Source organism: Caenorhabditis elegans, chromosome X (assembly GCF_000002985.6).
Source record: "Caenorhabditis elegans chromosome X".
NCBI lineage: Eukaryota > Metazoa > Nematoda > Chromadorea > Rhabditida > Rhabditidae > Caenorhabditis > Caenorhabditis elegans.
Window position 1 is genome coordinate 12,553,604 of NC_003284.9, and position 20,595 is coordinate 12,574,198.

The following is a 20,595-nucleotide window of genomic DNA, read 5'->3' on the forward strand; positions in this document are numbered from 1 at the left end:
AGAAAAAACCAAGAACTCATAATTTTCAAAGTTGGGTTTAAAATTGATTTTTCAAATTTTTGAACTTTGGTTTCAAAGGCCATTCACAGAAAATAGGCGGTATACATTGCAATTTTGAAATGCCTATTTCTAGCCTGCATTTTCACCGATAAGCTACAATTTTCGAGTAGTTCAAGCGTCAGTAGCTGAAGTATGTATACATGTACTTTTGAAGTTGTTCTTTTCTTTGATCCGCCGTTCATCAAAATCAAGTTGGACTACGGTACCTCTACGGTATACTTAACTAGTTGAGTGACGTCGTCTGAGGTTTTGAATGATCGTGAATCTGCAAAGCGAATCTATAGCTATTAACATGAGAAAAACAATAAAAGCGGCACAACGAGGGAGTTGTCCTGTCTCGTAATACGATAAAAGCTCTCAAAAACTCCGAGGGGCAATGAAAAATAATTTTATGCACATTAACTCAGAGAAAAAGCTCGAAAGACGACAAAGTAGATCTCTTAAGGTTTATTAGTCAAATCAAAAAAGCTATGCATAGAGAAAAAAGCAAAAAGGATGAAAAACCATCAAAAAATAAAATAAATACCCGAAAATAAATTTGGTGCAAAAATGAATCAGTGAAATAGTTGCAATAACGAAATGGAATAAAATGGAATGAAAAATAAACGGATCCACAACTTCGAAAAAATAAACGGAACATATTTTATTTTAGCATTCATGTTTTTTTCCTAGAATTTTCTCAGATAGCACATGGCCAGAGACTTGAATAGACAAATAAACAGACGTAAGAGCCGGCAAAAACAATTGTATCAATTCAATGCCATGGGGCGTCAAAAAGTGTTGAGGAAGTCCATGGTAAACAGAAGCAGGTTTTTCAAAATAAAACGATTGAACTCTGACTTTGAATTTTTCAAGATATCTATTCGTAGTCTGTGCACAAAATTTCATGGGGGTTCATTTAGAGTATCTGAAACTAGAAGGTGAGTATGACTACTAGGAGTAGACAGACACAATCGGTGAATCAGTAACTGTCTGAAAGAATGGTCCATAGGGATGTACAAGAATCAATTTCAGACATCAGCCTGCAATCTGGTAGTTTATTGTCTGTGGAACTAAGTTTGTGTTCAATAAACGTAAAAGTAAATACAAGAGAAGTCATAGTATAGGCAGTATTCTTTTTTTTTCTGAGTTTTAATTTGAAAAATGTTCAAAATCATCGAAACCCTAGAAGTGGATACCTTTTCTGTCAGCACTGTATAAAAAAAGATACGAACGGATTGATTTTAAATAGCAAATTTTAAAAAATTAGGGTCTTAAAAGTATTCTTCACTTTGACCTGTCTTCTCCAAATTATTTTCTAAAGAATGAAATATGACCAACATTCATGTCTTGAAAACTAAATTTTGAGAAAAAATATTCGATGTCATGTTATAAATTTGGAGACGTAAAAAAAAACAGTTCCAACACTTTATGTGCTTGTGCATTATTTCTGGAACCTAAAATGTATGGTTTTAGGTTTTGAGCAAGATTAATATGAAATAGATATGTTCTAAAGGGGAATATTCGGAACAATTAAAACTTTTGGTTTGTGGTTCCCTAAAGATGAGTAATTTTTGGCAGACCTAAGACAGAAATATTTTTTGATTGCAATGAAGTTACTAGCACCACAACGTCTTTGAGTCATCGCGAACATCTAATGTTTCAGAAAACACTTAGCATTCTTTGAGCCCACCGAAAACAAGACGAAGAGCTCCAAAACTTTCAATTTTGGGTTTTGACGTACAAAGATTTGAGACGTTGTTAATTGGAAACAACCACAACATACACGTCTGAAAATGAAAAATGACGATGTGTAAGAAAAGATGTATCAATGTTTACGAAACAAACAAAATCAATATCTTATTTTAAACTGTTTGGTCTTTGTTGCACATTATGTTAAATTTTACTAAAATCTAAATGTTCAATCTGAACCGTAAAAAAATCTAGGAACCCATGTGATGTCTACACCAAGAAACTTAAAACGCAAAAGAAAAATAATAAAATCAGAAGAAACTTCCCCTTTTCAGCTGTCTCCCCTCCCGCCAATTTTGGTTTGCTGTGATGTGGTTCCAAAATTTTCCAAATTCAATTTTTGGCTCATCTCAATTTCCAAGCGTTTTTCTTTAGATTTTTCTGCTTGCAGATTTTGAATGACTCAGAATTGTTGGGCATTTACAGAAAAAAGTGGGGAGTTGGGCGCATAAATTTTGTTGAACTTTCATAAAAAAATTTCGTATAAGTTCCAAAGTGTTGGAAAGAACTACATATTCCAATATAATTCAAATTTATAGAAAAGTTGCAGATTATTAAAATTAATCTGGAAAAATAAAACTCTACACAGTTTTCAAATTGTGAATATGCGTGTAGCTATCGGTCAATGATATTTTAAACAATTAAAAGAATAACTGTAAATAAGTGTTGAATTTAAATTTTGAAGCGGAAAAAAATTTACTGTTACTAACTTCTTATTTGAAAAATGGAAAGCAACCGACTAGTAGCGGGTCCGTCAGTCGCTATACATTGTTCAACTATAAGAGCTGCACTGTATTTATTTTCAAACAAAAAACGTTATTAACAAACTGTTGTTTTTATTATCCATAAATTAGATTAAATTATTATTATTATATATATCAAAATACTTTCCGCAAAATTCAGTTTAAAGAATACATTTATCCAAGGGATCGAAAAACATTAGAACAAGAATCTGTCACAGAAAGTCATGCCCACCATGATTGACACCCATGTGTGAAAAACGTCAAATTTTTGAAACAAGGAAAATGAAAACTTTTGGTCGAAACTAGCTTTTCATAAAAAATTAGCACAATCTCAAGAGTCAGAGCAGAATACAACCCGCGCTTGATTCCTCCATAAATGAAGCAGTCGACTAGGAAGGAAAATAACGTATCTAGAATTTCACGCAATTCAACAAGAAAGCAGAACAATGAATGGAAATAAAAGCAGGATAAAGTCGACTAAAAAAGAGGGCACAAAGAACAAAAGGGAAATAAGGATAGGAAAAAAATACGATGCTTAGGCATCAAAGCTTCTCATCCAGAAGTTGCAATTCCGGATCGAAAAGTGGGTTTGAGTTGGTGTGAGTTGCATTTTCGGGTGGCCACCAACAACAACACGTACTGGTAGGTGCTGTGAGAAATTCATCAGTTTCTGAGCCCCCCTTCCTCGTTATACTTTTTTGATCAAAACTGGAGGAAAAAGCTAGGCGATCATTGGTTATATTGTTTCACTCGTTTCATTTCTAGATTCGTTTTGCAAAATAAATGTGTGCAACCCACCCACATCCGGCCCGGCATTTTTCACACATCCAATGAGTTATCCAAAGAAAGCTTCGAAAAGAGAAAGAACGTGATTTTGCAATTTTCATTGATATCATCGTGTTTCCGGCGCACTTCCTGTAGACTTTAAACAGGAGGAAATCACAATGTGTGAATACCAGTAGTTAACAGAGTAAAAAACAATTGTAGATCTGGGTGAAACTAAACAAAAATGAAACTTGTAAAACTATGTTTCAAATAAAACTACAAAAACACAATTTGAGAGAATATGCTTAATATGACCCTGCACTATTCTTGTTGGAATTTCTTTAAGTTTTTCCTTGTGATTTAATAAATAAGTCAGTTAGAAAACAGTCGGAAAACAGAAGTCAGTTAGAAAATAAGTCAGTTAGAAAACAATATATAACTGCATGATAACCACTACTTTTTTCAAACGTACCCTAAACAAACAAATTATGAATTATAATAAATCTAGTAACCATCGTGTTTTCGGCCTTTTAATTTTTGTCATTTTTCTTGTATAATTAAAAAAATATTATTTATATTCTTCTCTTTCTAGGCATTCATATCTCCACATTCGAAAATTAAAACAATTTGCACAAAATTTGATTTGTTTTTTGAGGTGTCTTTAGAAACAAGAAACTATCGATCCAAACAAAAATTCGCTTACTTCAATTTTTAGAACATATTTTATTGTTAATATTACTAGTAGTTATTGTATAATTAATAAAAATATTTCATCAAACAATTTTTAAAAAGAGACTTCAAAACAATTCACAAAAGTTTCAATTTTGACTTTTTACGCAACAACATGTTAAACGAAAAAAAAAACCATCACCAAAATTCGCAAAACTTGTTCCGTGTTTCACAAAAAACACGTCTTTTCTTGGACTACCTCATTAAGGGGTCCAACAATTGTTGCTACATTTTCAACATTTTCTCTCTTAATCACCAGCAAGCGGTCATCTGAAGAATTTGGAGATGTCAACGTTCATCAGAATCAATAATTTAGGAAAGAGCCAAAAACCAAATTCATTAGATCTTTTTTTGTGTGGCGGTTCAAAGATTTGAAAATTGAGGGGAGCTACGGTATCTATTTATAAATTTTTTCAGATATGGAAGGAGTATCTGTTTTCAAAATGGCATCAACAGAAGAAGCTCGAAAATGTCGACAAAAACAATACATTTTCCTGACATTTGTAATTATCGCCTCAAAAAAAACGGATGTCAAAAATGGAGGCGCGTATATTTTGTCTGCTACTGCTTTTGGAACTAGGTCGAAGAAATCCATAGGTAGAAAAATCAACAAAACACACAATTTCAGAGGAAATAATATGTAATTATTGGGATAATGTTGCACGCGGAAGTAGAAAAGCTTCAATTTGTTGTTTGTTTTGTAGATTCTACTTTCTGTTCGGCTTGCGCATTATTTATTTGAATTTTTGTTCGCGGTCACTGAGGTTATTTCAGATTTCAGAGAAAACAATAATGTAGAAAGGTGACTTTGAAAAAACAGAATTTTACATTTGAAAAAGTCTTCGGCTCATAAACTTGCACATTTCTAGATTTAAGATGGTTCAGTTTAAGTTTAGAAGTTAAATTTTGAAAGCAATGAACTGGAAAAAATGAAGATTTCGTAGATAACGACAGACAATTTTATTTCAAATACGATAGACAAAATACTTTTTTTTTGCATTTGTAGGACTATAGAACTCTGAATGAACTGGGAAAAACATACGGAAGATGTGGGAAAACATGTTAAAAATACAATACAAAATTAAATTAATTTGAGTTGATCATTTTTAAAAACAACCGAAAGCACTTTTTGGCGCTAAAGATTTGTAGAGTGCGGGAGAATATTTAAAAAAAATTAAGCTACATCAAGCTTTAAGAAGAACTAGCTATTTTGATTGTTTTTTTTTTGTTTTTCATAAATATAACCCGCTTTTAAAAAATCTCAAATTTGTCATGATGTTTCAAAATTTACTAATAAATAAAGCTGAATTATCCTAAACTCTTCAACTTTTTGTGTCGTAACAGAAATTAGTTTGTACTTAATTATATTATTAATATCAAGTTGTTGATCGTGATTCTTGATCTATGACGACTGCCAAGAAATGTTTTTTTTATAACGTCTCTCAAGTTTGAGCTATTTCAACATTTTTACTGTACTCTTTAAAAAGTTGTGATCGTTTTATTACTCTAATCTTTCTCACGTATTCTAAACGTTTCTCAAAATTTATGAGTTTATGCATTTGTATAGTGTTAGAGATTTCCGAAAATTCAAACATTTTTGACATGTTTTTCCTTTATCTGAAACTGAATTTTAAAAAATACTTTTATTCCGGTCAATATCTGAAATTGACATTCAAAAAGAAAATAAAAACATGCTACGGAAATGCTAATTATGACATCAGCTATTGTTAGCATTTTTTAATACATAATATTTTATTTAGAAATTTGACATTCAGAGTTTCTTAAAACTTATGTGTTTCAACAAACGTGAACATGTCATTTTTCTTTTTTTCACAATGACGATATCATTTACTAAAATAAAAATTTGGATTGCAAATAGAAAACGGAAGCAAGAGATGAGAGAAGAATTCTCGGAATGCTAAGATCTCGTACTCATTTAAATATTTTCTTTTAGAGCAAATTCTTTAGGACAGAGAATGGTACGAGAATACGCCTAAAATCGCCTGAGGCGCCAAAAAAAAATTGGGGTGAAATTTTGGTTTTCGCTCATGTAATCGTGTTCTAGTTCCCTTGCAACTAGCACTGTTTTTAAATGCAGCCGTTTCGGATAATAAGGTTAACACTGACACTAACAACAAACGGGGCAGATTTCAGAAAACAAGATTGAATGAATTCCAAAATGCGGTTGAAAAACGTAGGATGATTCTAACAAAAAAAAACAGAAAGGCAAAAATAGATGAGCAGAGTGAAAGGAGAAGGATTCTGATTGACTGGTGACTGGATAACTAGGTTAGTTCAATTTCTGCTGATCACCAGGTTTTCCTTTTTTCGTACTTTTTCTCGAAATGAATTTTCTAACAGACGAAACGCAAATTACCAGATTTTAAAACGTTTATACATGGCCGCCAAATTCTTTTTCAGTTTTTGATTGATTTTTTTGAAAGCTTTTTGATAAAGAGTAATTGAGAAATTGATAAAGGTGAGAACAATTTTCAACAAAAATTGTTAGTTTCTACTTTTCGAATTTGCACTGAAATATATATGATATGTTTGATTTTTCAGATTTATCCTTTAGAGAACCGGTTAAAATTGTTGTTAAAATCAACCTAAGAATATTTTACACAAAAAAAATGAGAAAGAAATTGTTTAGGATTGTGTTCTGTGGCTAAAACTAGTTTTCAACGATTTCACTACAAATCATCAAATTGGTTATTTAAGGTGTTGTTCATAAGAAAATAAATAAAAACTAACATTGTTCATTATAATTTCTAAAAAAAAACTATTACATATACAACTTTCCAAATTTTCTGTGGAAAATCAACATTTATTATAAATAAACGTTATTTTTAAGGTAATAATGTTTTGCTTATGTCACCTCAGTTAATTTGTTTTTGTTATGATGTCAATCTGTCAATTAAAAAAGTTTCGCATTGTCACTACGTTCAGACATTCAAAAAATAACAAACTAAATTATGCAGTTTTTCAAAAATTAATTATTTCGAGAAAAATTACTTCCAGGCGAGTATGTTAATTAACCGCTTTACACTTCATTCAGATGATTTACTGGAACACACGGGGAGAGAGGGCCAGGTACTGGAGGAGTGGACGATTCCGACTACATACACCCATTTCACTCCCTCCACAGGAAAGGGGATTGGGAATCAAAAGCAATAACAACAAAATATAAAGTTAGGAAGTTAAAAAATTCAACCTTTTTCGGCATGTAAATGTAATATAAGTTGAAACTGTGATTTCGAAATTTTTACACCTCCACTTTGTTTCTAAGAAACATCAAGTTTTGCAATAAAGTTGAGCTTAACAGGTGATTTTTTCAACATATACCTTGATCAGTGAAAACTCAAAAAACTCCAATTCAATAATACGCAAGCTCATATAACTCAAAAAGTTTCCGATTGCAACCCCCCCCCCCCCCCCCCCACTCTACAAAAAAATGATGTGATAACTTATCAGGAAATGAACTCAATTTCAACACTTGTCTGGTCTAAGCGAACGTCAGAGCAGCATCAGATTAACGGCCACAGTGTAATTGGAAAAAATCAACGGCAGAGGAGGTCAAGGAGAAGAATGACGGGAAAGGCAAAAAATGAATGAAGAGGGAAGTAGTTGGTTCACCTTTTTTTTGCTTTATATATTCGAAAAGGTCATCGACTTATTCATGAATAACTTTTTACCTCCGGGATGAAGTGAGGATATTGCGTGACATGGTTTCATAGGTAAGTAGGGGTGTTAATTGAGTTATTATTTTGAAGAATGGGTTGAGCAAAGTCTAGACGAGTGTGGAATATTTGAGTAATAATACTAATAAAAACAAGTGCAAACATGAAAAATGATGGATTGCAAGACTATTCAATGAGAACACATTTTGCAAAAGTAACCCAAAAATTATCGATACTTTGAGATAAAAATAGAATCAATGTGTTGTGTTAGCAAATTAATTTTTAATGAAATATGGAGGGGTGATGTTGAACGTGCAGCCGACATTGTTCGAGTTGCGGTGATGACGGTAGGTAAAGGTGGGGGTGGGCTGGCCAGAGTTTTTGAAGTGACACGCGGACCCTTTAGAGCGGTGTGAGCCGGTCGCGGATCACGGACAACCTACAATTCACTTTGACCAATTGTCACTTTCAATTATTACTCTAAGGGTACGGTAAAATTAAGATAGAGTCACGATCGGTTCATTTTTGCAGAGCAACTTTTAACAAGCGGAATTGTTAGCCAGAAGACCGAGAATGTTTTTAAACAGGTTTTTTTTGTGAAAAAATGATTTAGAAAAATTCTATCATTTCTAATTTAATTATTTATACTCTCACTTTGAAATATACATATTACAAATAAAGGTGGAGTAGGACCTGTGATGATATTGTAAAAAATCACTCCAATGGCGCTAAAACGACAAAATGTCATTGTAAAACTTTTCCAAAACGTTTTGAAAATTGTTTTATTTTGTTTAAAAAAGGGCTGATTATTCAGCTTTGCCTTTTTTTTTGGAAATTGTAATGTAATTTTGTTTTCAAATTGTATGGTCTACTTACTTATTGTTAGGTATATCGATTTATAATTTTAAAACACTGTAGGGATTGAACATACAACAGAATATCCATAGTTTGTTTTCAAAAAGTGACAAAAAATTTTATTCTAGAGAGTAATCGCCATTTTTAATTGTTAAAAAGAACTTTTAAAATAGATTAACTATGATATATGATCATTTCGGCACAAGAGAAGTGGTATTTAACAATTTCTCAACTGATAAAAAAAATGGTATGCAAAGATCTGATATCAAATTCCTACCCGGAAAAGTGCAAAAACTTCAGAAACCCGATACCTACGTAAGGAATGAAAAGCGTCTGGCCAGGAAAACATGAAGGTCTAGCGGATCATGAAAACCATGAAACAGTTGAACCCTTCCTTTCCCACTTTGCACGAGAAAAGGGTAAGAATCTGGGACGAGAAGGGTGAATAAAACATGAAACTCTTGCCTTCTCTTTCAAAAAAAAAAACGCAAAGAAAAAGAAGGGAAACAAGAAAGGATTCGTAGGAGGAGAGCAACACCTCCTCCTCCCCCTCCAGCTTTTCTTCTGATTTGTTAGAAAGGCGTCGGGACAGGAGCGAAATGAACTTGTCCTCCTTTTTTTCACCCAATGAGGATCACTTGCTGGTCAAAGAGATACGTCATTTTGTATATGTTGGAACAAACACCAGAAGAAGCCATTTAAGATTGTAAATACTAATAACATATAAATCCTGCAAAAAATAATTTTGAAGCTTTAAGGTTATTAAACACATTCTCGATAGCGTTTAAGATACATATGACATTTTCAAATTTATAGAAATTAAACATTAGTCTCTTTTTTTTGGAGTTTGAAAATTGGCTTTTTAAAGGCCTACTTTAGTTAAAATGTTCTGTGACAATTCCATTAACATCTTTTGTATTGTATATTATTAAATATGATCCAGAAGAGATTGGAAAGGATCATTTAAAAAACTTACCTTCTCTAATAATTTTCTTTGTTTTATTGTAAAACCCTGAGGTGACTTAAAACAACAGTGAAAAGACGCCTCAGATTCAGCTTCTCCAGACTTATTCATAAAGTTGTTAGCAAAATTTTCCCCACCTACCCACCAATTTTACCCGGAACCTATTGTAAAGCTACATCTTTTATTGTGAGTTGCTAGTCTTTGTTCTTTTTTGCACTTTCAGACATAGTGACAAAACAACATATGACTGGAAATGGTTTCACAGCGTTTGAAAACAATTTTCAAAAGTGAAAGTGTTATATATTCGATTTGTAATAGTAATAGAAGAGCTTTATTAGAAAGCAGAAGAGTATGATAGAATAGTGAGGAATGATCGAATATGATAGATTCGATCAAGGAATGTACATGTGGATAATACGTGAAATAATAATAAGAGAGTTCGAGAGTTCACGTACTTCTTATTGTCGAGTTGTTATCGCCAAGTAGTGCGAACACGTTCACGTCTCGCCGTAACAGAAACGGAAAAATTCGGCGACTACAAGCACCTCACACTCTCTCCTGCCTCTTACACAGTAAACCAGGCACCCCTTCTCGCGTTCCCTTTTCCCTCTCGTGTCTCTTTGCATCATTTCACTGGACACTCAACCCTGTTTGCCGTGTGCCCTTATAGCTCAGTGGTAGAGCGTTGGTCTTGTAAACCAAAGGTCCGTAGTTCAATCCTGCGTGGGGGCAATTTCTTTTTTGCGAAAAAGTATTGGCAATATTCAATTTACATGTGTTTTTATGGTTCCGGAGTATATTTTATCCCATTTTATAGGATTTTTTTTTCACTATTTAGAATTTCTAGAAATTTTTTTCGAATGTTATGGATTTTACAATGATAAACTTCCAAAACAGTGGCACACCTTCAAAATAAAAATAGAATGGAGATTTTTCAATAGAATATTCATAATTCAAACTTGTTATTACATGGAAGAAAGAATGTATAATATATACCCTGTTTACCGGTAAATGAACTTTACGTGATCAAGACTTGAAGATTCTTGGAAAGGAGCTTTAAAGGTAGCGTATACACGAAGACAAAACCAAAGGAAAAGTTTTGTGAAATTCAAAATTCTATAAGTGAATTTATGTCGACTATTGAATAAGTACTGCTGTAAGGAATGTAAAGATCTAAGAAATTAAATACAACTTGAGCGCTAAGTTCGAGTAGCAAAAAACATTTACGTAGATTTAAAAATTGCAAATACATAGATTAAAACTTTTTTTCTAGTCTGGGATATAGTACTTAGTTGTTTCTTTTCTTTGAATGGGAAATTAGTAAAAGAAACTAAAAATCACAGAGGCGTTTTTTAATGGAAATTGCTTAATATACATACCCAGTGACACTAAAATTATGACGCTTTATGTATACCTACAACTGTTCACACATGCTGCCTCTTGTTGTACTGTATACATATTCGATGAAATGATTTACTTCTATGATGACATATGGAAAAGTGTCACTGTTCTAAAACCAGAATGTCGGTGTGATATCATTCAGCTAAATGAACATTTATTTCGCGGCGAGCACCTCACCAGATCACTATTCTGACAATTGAATGGACAAGGCAACCCGGGGGAGGAGAGAAATAAATGATGATTTGTCAATGTATTCTTCCGCATTTTCTTCGTGCTTCAGTATTTTCTTTGCAAAACCGCACGAATCATGTTGTGTTTTTAGGTTTTGAAAAGGTTGTCAATGAGAATTGAAAATGATGACATGACAGTAGTGGGGTGAAAATGTAGAATTTGTGAAATTTCCACAAGAAGTAGAAGGATAATTGACGGAGTACTGTATCTAAATATACCAATCAGGATTAGTGCAAAAATAAATCAAGTTTAATTGGGATGTCAGACGCTACAGTCAGCTAAAATTTATAATAAAGATGAGCGCGATGTATCTACAAAATACACACGTACCGTAATTCTTTTATTATTTTTGAAAGTCATGCACTTAAAATCATCAGAATATTAAATGAACAGGAGTTAATTAATTAAAAGGTTAATAAAAGTCACTGCAATAAAGACAATATTTTAAATTTTACATTTAAGCTCTTTTTTAAAGTAACACCTGAAAATTAAAGAAACATTTTTTTGAATTTTTCATAACACTATTTAATCATTATGGTGCTATACTAAAACTAAAGAGAACCCTGATTCAATATAATTAAAATCTTCTACAAAACACAATACTTTAGAAGCAAGTAATTATCTTCAAACTTTCCCGAAATGAGAAATACAAAGTTTCAAAACCAAATGTGTGGGTAGAGCAGTTTGCTTGAAAGTGACGACTGATTTGTGAATGAGTTTAAAAGGGAAGTATTGGGAAATCATGTACATTTGAAAAAATCAAACACCCAGCTACTAAAATGAGACTTAATTTTTAATTTCAGCAAAAAAAAAATGCATATGCCAATTTCCAGCTGATGTGCTCATAAATCATTCTTAGTCACAGGTGCATTTCTAAATTTAATCTCACTCAATCTCAGTGCCATTTTTCTTTCAGATGATCATTGAAAATCTTGCGTCACATTGCTCGAAAAATTCAGAATTTAATGTATTCAGTTCCAGTCGTGGTCTAATGTTCGGAATGCATCAATCTGTCGGAGCATGTCAACCATAACGAAAGGGACATCTAAAAATACGTGTCGAGTATTATTAAATTAGTACGTGCTCCAAGAATAGAAAAGATGAATGCGGCAGAAAGGAAATGTAGAAGGTGTTACTTTTGAATACAAATCGAATCAGGGGGAAAATTTGTTCCTGGTCGAATGTTAAACATTTTGTAGGATCAAACATTCTTTTTTCTACCAAATAGTTTTGGAGTCCTTCATAATTTGATTCCGATAATTGTAGTGCGTCGAGAATTTATTCATTTGCTTGATATTCCTATCAGTTCTGAGCGGCTCTTAAAAAAGTCGGCTCTCAGCTCGAGCCGCACAGCCGTGATTCCTACAATTTCACTAAAGCAATTTAATTTTCCAAAAAAAAAAAAACAAATTTACACAAATGTCGGCTCCTTTCTAAACTATCAATGTTTTTGAAGTGTTTTGACAGAATTTATTGTTCAAATGGTACAGACCAACAAGTCCATGCGGCTGTTTATGATCTTTTCATAGCGCCCGTTTCCAGTTTATGATAAATCAATATTTGCAAACGCTAGTGGAGTGCGCCCAATGAGAAATAATTAGAAACCTGTTCTGTGGTGCTAAAACTATCAAATATTGTCTTAAAATTGTTCAAAAAAAAATTTGAAAATTATTAATGTGGAAGCGCGGGAAAAATTCATTTTTCCCTATTTTTTTGGAAGTCGTTGATTTTCCAAAAGTGGCGCAAGCTCGTTTTCTCCGTTTTTGACTCAGAATAAAACATCTCAAAAGGTTTCTTGAAAAGTGTAACTACGATATTTGATTAGTTTAGCAGCATCGGAGTGGTTTTAAATCATTATCCCACTGAGCGACCTCCACTTTTAACTACTGAGTTTATTGTATTGGCAATAAACTGAAATTAAACGGCAAACGTAACATGTTCTCATTCCCTCATTCAAAATTCTAGTGTATCTTACACATGTTCGCCATTCATTTAGAAATATCAAATGTTTTGACAAATGAGAAGCTTCTAGAGTAATACATCGTCACATTTCAGCTACATTGTCTTGTATCGAATGGCTCGTTGCTTGATTTGGAAAAAACTAAAAAACTCGTGATATCAAAAGTTGTCCCGATTTTTTTTGGAATGTTTCATTAAGATTGGCAAAGCTATGTATAAGAAGCCTGTCCTATCTAATGGGGGAAATAATAAAAAAAAACATGCAGTTCAGGCATTTATACAAATAATTGAAAAAAAAACAACGGAAAAAATCCGTTCACTCCAAGGAGTTTGCCGCTAAAATCGACCAAAATTCTACTACTTAAAATAATTGTTTTCTAAAAAAAGCGGGTCAGTTCTAACTTTAAAAAACTTCAAGCTCATTTTTCTCATATGTATATGTCTCAATATTTTTCAATTTCTCTTTTCGCGACGCTCTTTTTTTAAGACGGAGTTGTGCGATTTTTAAAATTACTAAAACTCAGTCTATAAAACACTTTGAAATTTTTTCTCTGAACTTATTTAAAGTCTATTATAATAAAAATACACTCGTAAGACCACCCATTATTAAAGTTTTCAAAAATAATTGGGATGAGAAAACCGCAATTAGACACTTTGCAAACACCAAACACCGGAATACACGTCGAAATGCAAGATGGGAAATAGTAAGGCATGAGGCACGTACATCCCCATAAAAAACGTACCTACATATGCCTTGATTTAGAGGCTCAGACTCTAGAATTCACTATTAATCATATGAAGTTCCGTTGCGATCGAACTAATGCACAATACTGACAATATAAAAGAAGAAGGACGAGCTTTCAGGAAAATAGAAAATATGTGCCCATTAATTTCTTTTCGATTCCTCGATTACACAACAGACGCTGTTGAAACGCAGTCAATCTGGATGACGAAACGAAATGAAGGAGGTGTGAAGAATGGAAAAAAAGGAAAAAGGAAGGAGAAATCTAAAAATGCGTAAATAAATACAACATATATATCTTGCTGCAGTCGCTGAGAGTGAGTAAGCTGGACCTCTCATTCCTGAATTCGGATACTCTTTACTGGAGAAAAAAGGAAAGAAGAAGAGGGACACAGATATGACTCGGGGTGGCATCTCAATTATAGAAAGATCAATTTATTGAGATGTCTGAATAACAAAAGTCAGCTGTTTCGTGTTTGTGATCTTCCGGAATAAGTGTCAAATTTAAACTTGTCGTTGAAAATAGCACATACGATGTCTTTCAAAAGTCACATTACCAAACAAAAAAGAATAATCAATTAACAAATAAAATTAAAAGGGAACATGAAAAATATCAGATTAGAAATCGGGTATAAAATTTATTTCATAAACTTTGTTGTTAATTAACATGTTTCAAAGTCCACATATCGCAGCTTACAAGTTATTTGTTTTTTGAATATTCTGTATTGGGCTAGATTTTTTTTAATTCACTACCATTAAAAACCTATTAAGTTGAAAATGTTGTCACGTTGAGAGTAACTAATATTACAGCTTCGAGCAATTTCAAATTATCAGCAAGTTCAACGTAGTTAATTCTCGATGCCCACATATTGTTGTCTTAGTGAGCACAATGTACTCATTGTAATTGAGGATCGGGTACAATACGCGAATCTCAACCGAAACTTTTTCTATTGGAAAAAACGTTTTTTCTTCGATTTCTCATTAAGGTTAAATGTTTTATTGATTAATGATGCAAAAGTTTGTTCTCTATAAAACGTTAGTACTTTTTGTTAAAACATTCGATCCAATAGTTAAAAGACTAAATTCCTAGAATTCAAAGGAGCTTAATTTTAACTTAATTGTGCTCAAAATCTCACCAAAATGCTTTTCGTAAGTGAATTTTTGAAACTATTTTAAAAGTCTATATGGTTTTAAGTAACTGTAAATCAGTTAAATTTGGTTTTTATTTAATTACCACCATAGTTTGCGATTTTTGTTTATTCCGCGTTTTTCATTGACTAAGTTACCCTTTACAGTGGACCAAAATTGTACAACTATCAATTTAAAAGCACCAATAATTGGCATAATAAACAACTCAAATATGCAATAGCAAATGAAATTAAATAAACCCTATTTATGTTTGATGCAAGTGACAAATCGAAATTTTATCTGAAATGGACTTTTTTTTTTGAACCGCCAGAAAAAAGTCACCGAATATTTCCAATCGTTTCATTATGAATGAATTCGGGACTTTGAGGATACTTGGAGTCTATAGCAATAATTTAATTGAAACATTTCGATAAATTCAAAGAAAATAAAGATAAATATCGATCTAATAGTAAATACAGTAACGGTTCGCAAGACTAATTGGAAAAATACGATGTGTTGAATAACTGTTGTAATAACTAATTTTGACTAGATTTCTCACGCTTAAAACCTTGATCCAGTTAATGCAATAGAAAAATTCACAAAGATACAAACAAGTAAGTTGACATGAAAAACAATTCGTTGCGAGTCAAAAGTTCGATGCACCAACACGATTTGTTGTGTTCTTCAAACTTTGTTGAATTCTAGAAACCCCTAATTTTCAAACCATTGACTGGAATCGGGTTAAACTAAATATCCAGATTCACAAGACTTGAATAAATACCCAAAACTGACAAAAATAGAAAAAAAAACGCGGCGCTCATCTTCCTTTGAGAGAAGCACCCCAAGCTCACACACAATTCAACAATCTAATGAATATTTCACAGACTCTTCTTGATTCCCATATCGAGATTTTTTGGCTGGGGATTTTAAACGTTGACGACTATGAGAAACAAATAGACAAAGTCATAGATTGGAACTGTGCATTTTTAATCTAATGATTTAATTTTGAAATAAAAACACTTCTTCTCGTAAATGAGGTTAAAATCAGAGTATCCGAAGACCACCAGTTTCCTAACAAACAAAATTAGAAATACGAGTAACCATAAAGTAGGAAACCATTTTCCATCCTCTATTTTCACTCTTCAAAGCAATGTTTCAGTGTGAAAAACTTTAATTGGCTCTACTTTCTTTCTCCTGTGCCTTTTTTCTTCTTCCTTTTTATTATGCATGTATGTATATATTCGACTCGTACTTCTCACATGTGCGCGTCATTAGTGTATTGAGAAAAGTGAAAATAAGAAGGAAAGGACAAAGATGGAAGGAGGAGGATATGAATGAAAGTTATAACTTGTGCCATTCAATTGTGAAGCGAAAGAGTGAGAGAGGTGTATTCTAAGAAAAACGGACCTCGGATAGATCTTTGAAGCTTTCAATTAGATGAAAAATTGGAATTTACCACTAAAGAAGTATTAGTCCTAAATTTAGTTACAGTACTCATAAACCAGTAACTGTTATTGGAGTGTGTGGAGAAAATTCAATTTCCAATATTTTGGCATAAGCTAAGGCTCAGAAATGAAGCAAGCTATAATAGAGAACCCCATTGCTGGAAAAAAGTTTTTTGGTCGGCATTTAAAGCTAAGATGATAGAAACTGTATTTTCATCACTCTTTTACTATAAACAAAGAAATTTTAAAAAAGTTTTAGAAATTTTAACTTCAATTTCACAATGTAGCACTTTTGGAGCTAAAAACTAGCAAATCGATTTTTTAAATTAATATGTTAAATTTACATTCATTGGAAAATAACTTTCATTTTGCTTTTTAAAAGTAAGAGACAAAACCTGCAATAAAGCTACCATTTTCCAAATAATTTTATTGTTTTTGGAGAAGGTTTTGAGAATCAATCCAAAATTTTGTAATTGAAATGAGAGTTATTTATAAATAAATTATATATTTTCATAACAAATTTCAAAGCTAAGTGATGGAATAAAAATCGAAAACAAATCCGGAAAATTCAATCTCATGTTGATCAAAAAGACATATAGCATTTCAAACTATTCTCTAGCTTCCAAAAAAAATTATAGGAAAATATTATTAATACTTCGCATATGCACTACCGACCAAATAAACAAAGTCAATTGTTGTTCAAAAATAAGTATTTAAGACTACAAGTCGAATGTTGTTGGGTTCTTGGAATGTGGGAAAACTATCGGTGATTTCTCGGGAATTTAAGGAAACTTATGAATTAGTAAAATTGGAGGGTATTCTGACAACAGCTTGTTAGATATCATTGAAATTTCAGATAAATTTAATTATCAGTTCAGTGTTAGGATAATATTGATTCCATAAGTATTAGTTACTCAAATCTTCATCTTATGAAGCATATTATTGTGTTGTCAAATTCAAGTTGTGGAGTCTTATCCAACACTTTACTTCATACTTCAAACATGAAATCCACAATTCAAAGTATTACATTCAAAGCGGCAATTACTATTTATCCCTCCTAGCAGAAGAAGACGAAAACGGACTGCTGCGGTGGCGGTGACTTCAAGCGCGAAATTCGGAAAAAAAAACGCGGCAATAAGGACTAATGCCGAGAACAGGAAACACGACTCCCACGAGTATACCTACTACGGTGTCGCCTTCACTTTCCTCTTCAGACTGCGCTTTGGGTTCCTTTGTCCAAATTAAGGGAGCATTTCTGCTGAAATTATCAGTTTCGAGAAGAATGAAATTATAATTCTGATGAGATGGTTCGTAAAATATTATTTCTGAGCCTGAAGGTTAAAAAATTTCACATTTTTATTTAAAGGATATGTGAATGAAGATTTAATTTATTTTCAAGATGATGGGAAAAAAACTCAAAAAATACTGAACTTTACAAAATTCATACTGTCTCTGTATTGGAACAATAATCTATATGATCAAAAACTTTTTTAATTTATATTATAGCATTTTGTCATATCCGTTGCTCAGAAGCTTTTATGCAGCAGGCGTAACAGTCACAAGCATCTTCTGTAGAAAATTTCAGGTACCAATCCAGGGTCAGTTTTCAATCAAACGGAAACGGATTTTTATTGATGATTACTCGAATTTCAGCAATAGTCGAAGTCTGGTGTTACCTGGTTATTTAAGGTTGCGTTAAAATTGGTATAAGTCATTTACCGAATGATGTTTACTCAGAGTAGCATGGACAGCACACATTCAGCTTGACGCGGGAACTGTATGAGCGTGAAGTATTCATGTATTTACTAAAGTTATCTTGCTCTTCCAGTTGTGGTTTATATCAGTGTAAAAATTGATATCCTAATCATTGCAATGAGATAAGATATTACCATTTAGGTAATCACTTTTTTTTTTTGGAAAACTTGACTTTGAATAGGATCACAAACCTGCTGGTAAGCAGCTGGAATTAATTGGGACACAACTTATATTTGAAAAAGTTGTTGAAACATAAAACCTTTTCCAAATGAACCAATAATCGTGGGAACAGTAAATCTTGAATTTATTTCTTCTGCTTCTACTTGTTTTCGACTTCAAACCAGTAGTCGTTTCTGACATTGCCTGCCGAGACCACACTGTAAGTATCATCCTGAAATCTTTGCTGATTTGAGGTCACATCACTGGGCAATAGTGATCACGATCTGTTCCTAATTACCAATATTATGTACTAAAACTGGAACAAATGAAAAAACAAGCCGTTCATCATATAATTATTAAAATAAGAAACGAAAACCAAGTCAATAATTCGGAGACAGTGAGTTCGAGTCCACAATATTATGCTATTCAATCTGACTGGCATTCAAATAGAATGGAAGAAAGTCCTAGACAAATAGCAAATCATCGCCAAAGAAAGCGACGGAAAATTAAAACTCCTGAAGATATTCATCAGCGCAAGGTACACCAAACTCAAAAACGCCGTTCAATTCTGGAATACGAAACTGTTGAGGAAAGAGATGCTCGAAGAAAAAAAAACGCGGAAAGAATGCACCGATCACGTGCATTAAAGAAGGCTAAGAAAATGGAATTGGATTAAAATAACTGCACGAAAAAGTGATTGTTATCTAATTTTTCTTGTAAAATACATATTATTTGGTTTTTTTTTTGATAAACGAGGTTAAATAAATACATGTCACTACAAAAATGTTTCGGTTTTTCAACAAGACAATTATAAGAGTTTAAACACTTATTCCTATTACATATCTTGACCTAGTCAAATAATATTTTTTTACCACCCGGGCGGTTTTTATTTTTGTATCTCGTAGCCTAGCACCGAAATGCTTTGTGGTGCAGACATCAGCACAGTCTCCTATCCCATTAACTGTGCTGTGACTCATAACTTTTCCTCATTGTTTCTCTCGCTCTCTATCCTTAAAACGAAACAATCTCTCACTGATCATAATGGCCCATTCTTTTCAATAACAATATTCGACTTTTCTTTTACATTATTTGATTGAAATTCAAACACTATCTACTGGTAATCACTCTCATGACCATGCCGAGTAGTTTAGGTGGTTTTCATAATTCTCTCCAAATCTTTGAACAAACTTCGAGACTTAAATGTGTTTAACTTTCGAAATATTTAGTTTTCAAAACAATTAATGATTCTCTTTTGATTCCCATTTCCAATTGAGGAAACGTTTTTTGACAATATGCCCATTTAGTCGTCTCCCGTTTTGAATACCAAATGTTTTTGCTTTCAACACGCTTTCCTCCAGCCGTCTTCGACTTTTACCAGTCTATGCCACACTGTTTTAATTTTTTGCCGTTTTTCAAAAAGTGTTCAAATTTGCGGGACGGTCATGTTACAAGAAAAATGAGATATTTGACATCCTCCTCTCTATTTTTGTGATTTTTTTCAACATATCGGGGACAGTCGCATATTACATTAATAAACTCAGTTCATCAGAGATAGGTGCATTAACGGCCAATTCAGTCCTTTCTTAGGCACAGTTTAGTTATCATCAGTCCCCGTCCTGTTTTTACATATTTTGATCTCCCGGGTCAAGCAAAACTGCCGGGACCTCTCCGCTATGGCCTCTTCCCTTAAACTTTCACTTCCGTATTTTTTGAAACATCCGGCATCCTTGGCCTTGTCCTCGGAGATTTTTCATGAAACTTTTCACGGATTCATATTTTTAGTTTGGTCAAACAAGCCGCTCATCTGGTATTCAAATTTATGAACACAGGGATCTTTGCAAGCTTGCCAATTACAATAATATTGCCTTCAGCTTTCTTGTCCTGCGTGCGACGTTCTAGTAACGTAAACAAACTCATTGATTGGTACAGACGTTTTCGTTACTGTGAGCACCTCTCCCCTCAAGCCTTCTTCCCCCAACTGTTGCTGCGCCCACGCGCATAACACTTTCTTCTCTATCCCCTTCTTCTCTATCTCTCGCACACTAACTGATCGACATGGACCATGCCACTCATCTTTATTTCATCTTTTTTAAAATTTTTTCTAACTATTTTTTCAGGACAATGCCTTTTTACTGTGAGCAGAAAAAGGTTGTCATCGCTTTTGGAATTCAGCAAAACTTTGAAGATCTAGATAACTCTGTATTGTCAGCACGTATGGCACTGTCTTCTGTCACTTTTATACAATTCTAAT

General features: G+C 33.0%; 6 non-coding genes across 6 annotated transcripts; 3 read left to right on the top strand and 3 right to left on the bottom strand.

Moving 5' to 3' along the window:
- Positions 1 to 6,277: 6,277 nt before the first annotated feature.
- On the top strand, positions 6,278 to 6,339 carry R01H5.1. Its single transcript, NR_072279.1, has one exon. It is a non-coding gene; the product is annotated as an Unclassified non-coding RNA R01H5.1 (non-coding RNA).
- A 3,841-nt stretch (positions 6,340 to 10,180) lies between these two features.
- Positions 10,181 to 10,267, bottom strand: R01H5.2. The gene has a single exon (NR_072280.1). It is a non-coding gene; the product is annotated as an Unclassified non-coding RNA R01H5.2 (non-coding RNA).
- On the top strand, positions 10,185 to 10,256 carry R01H5.t1. The gene has a single exon. It is a non-coding gene; the product is annotated as a tRNA-Thr (tRNA).
- A 5,362-nt stretch (positions 10,268 to 15,629) lies between the features above and the next one.
- 21ur-14743 lies at positions 15,630 to 15,650 on the bottom strand. Its single transcript, NR_072281.1, has one exon.
- A 1,880-nt stretch (positions 15,651 to 17,530) lies between these two features.
- Positions 17,531 to 17,635, top strand: T24D5.10. Its single transcript, NR_072282.1, has one exon. It is a non-coding gene; the product is annotated as an Unclassified non-coding RNA T24D5.10 (non-coding RNA).
- Positions 17,531 to 17,635, bottom strand: T24D5.8. Its single transcript, NR_072283.1, has one exon. It is a non-coding gene; the product is annotated as an Unclassified non-coding RNA T24D5.8 (non-coding RNA).
- Positions 17,636 to 20,595: the final 2,960 nt, after the last annotated feature.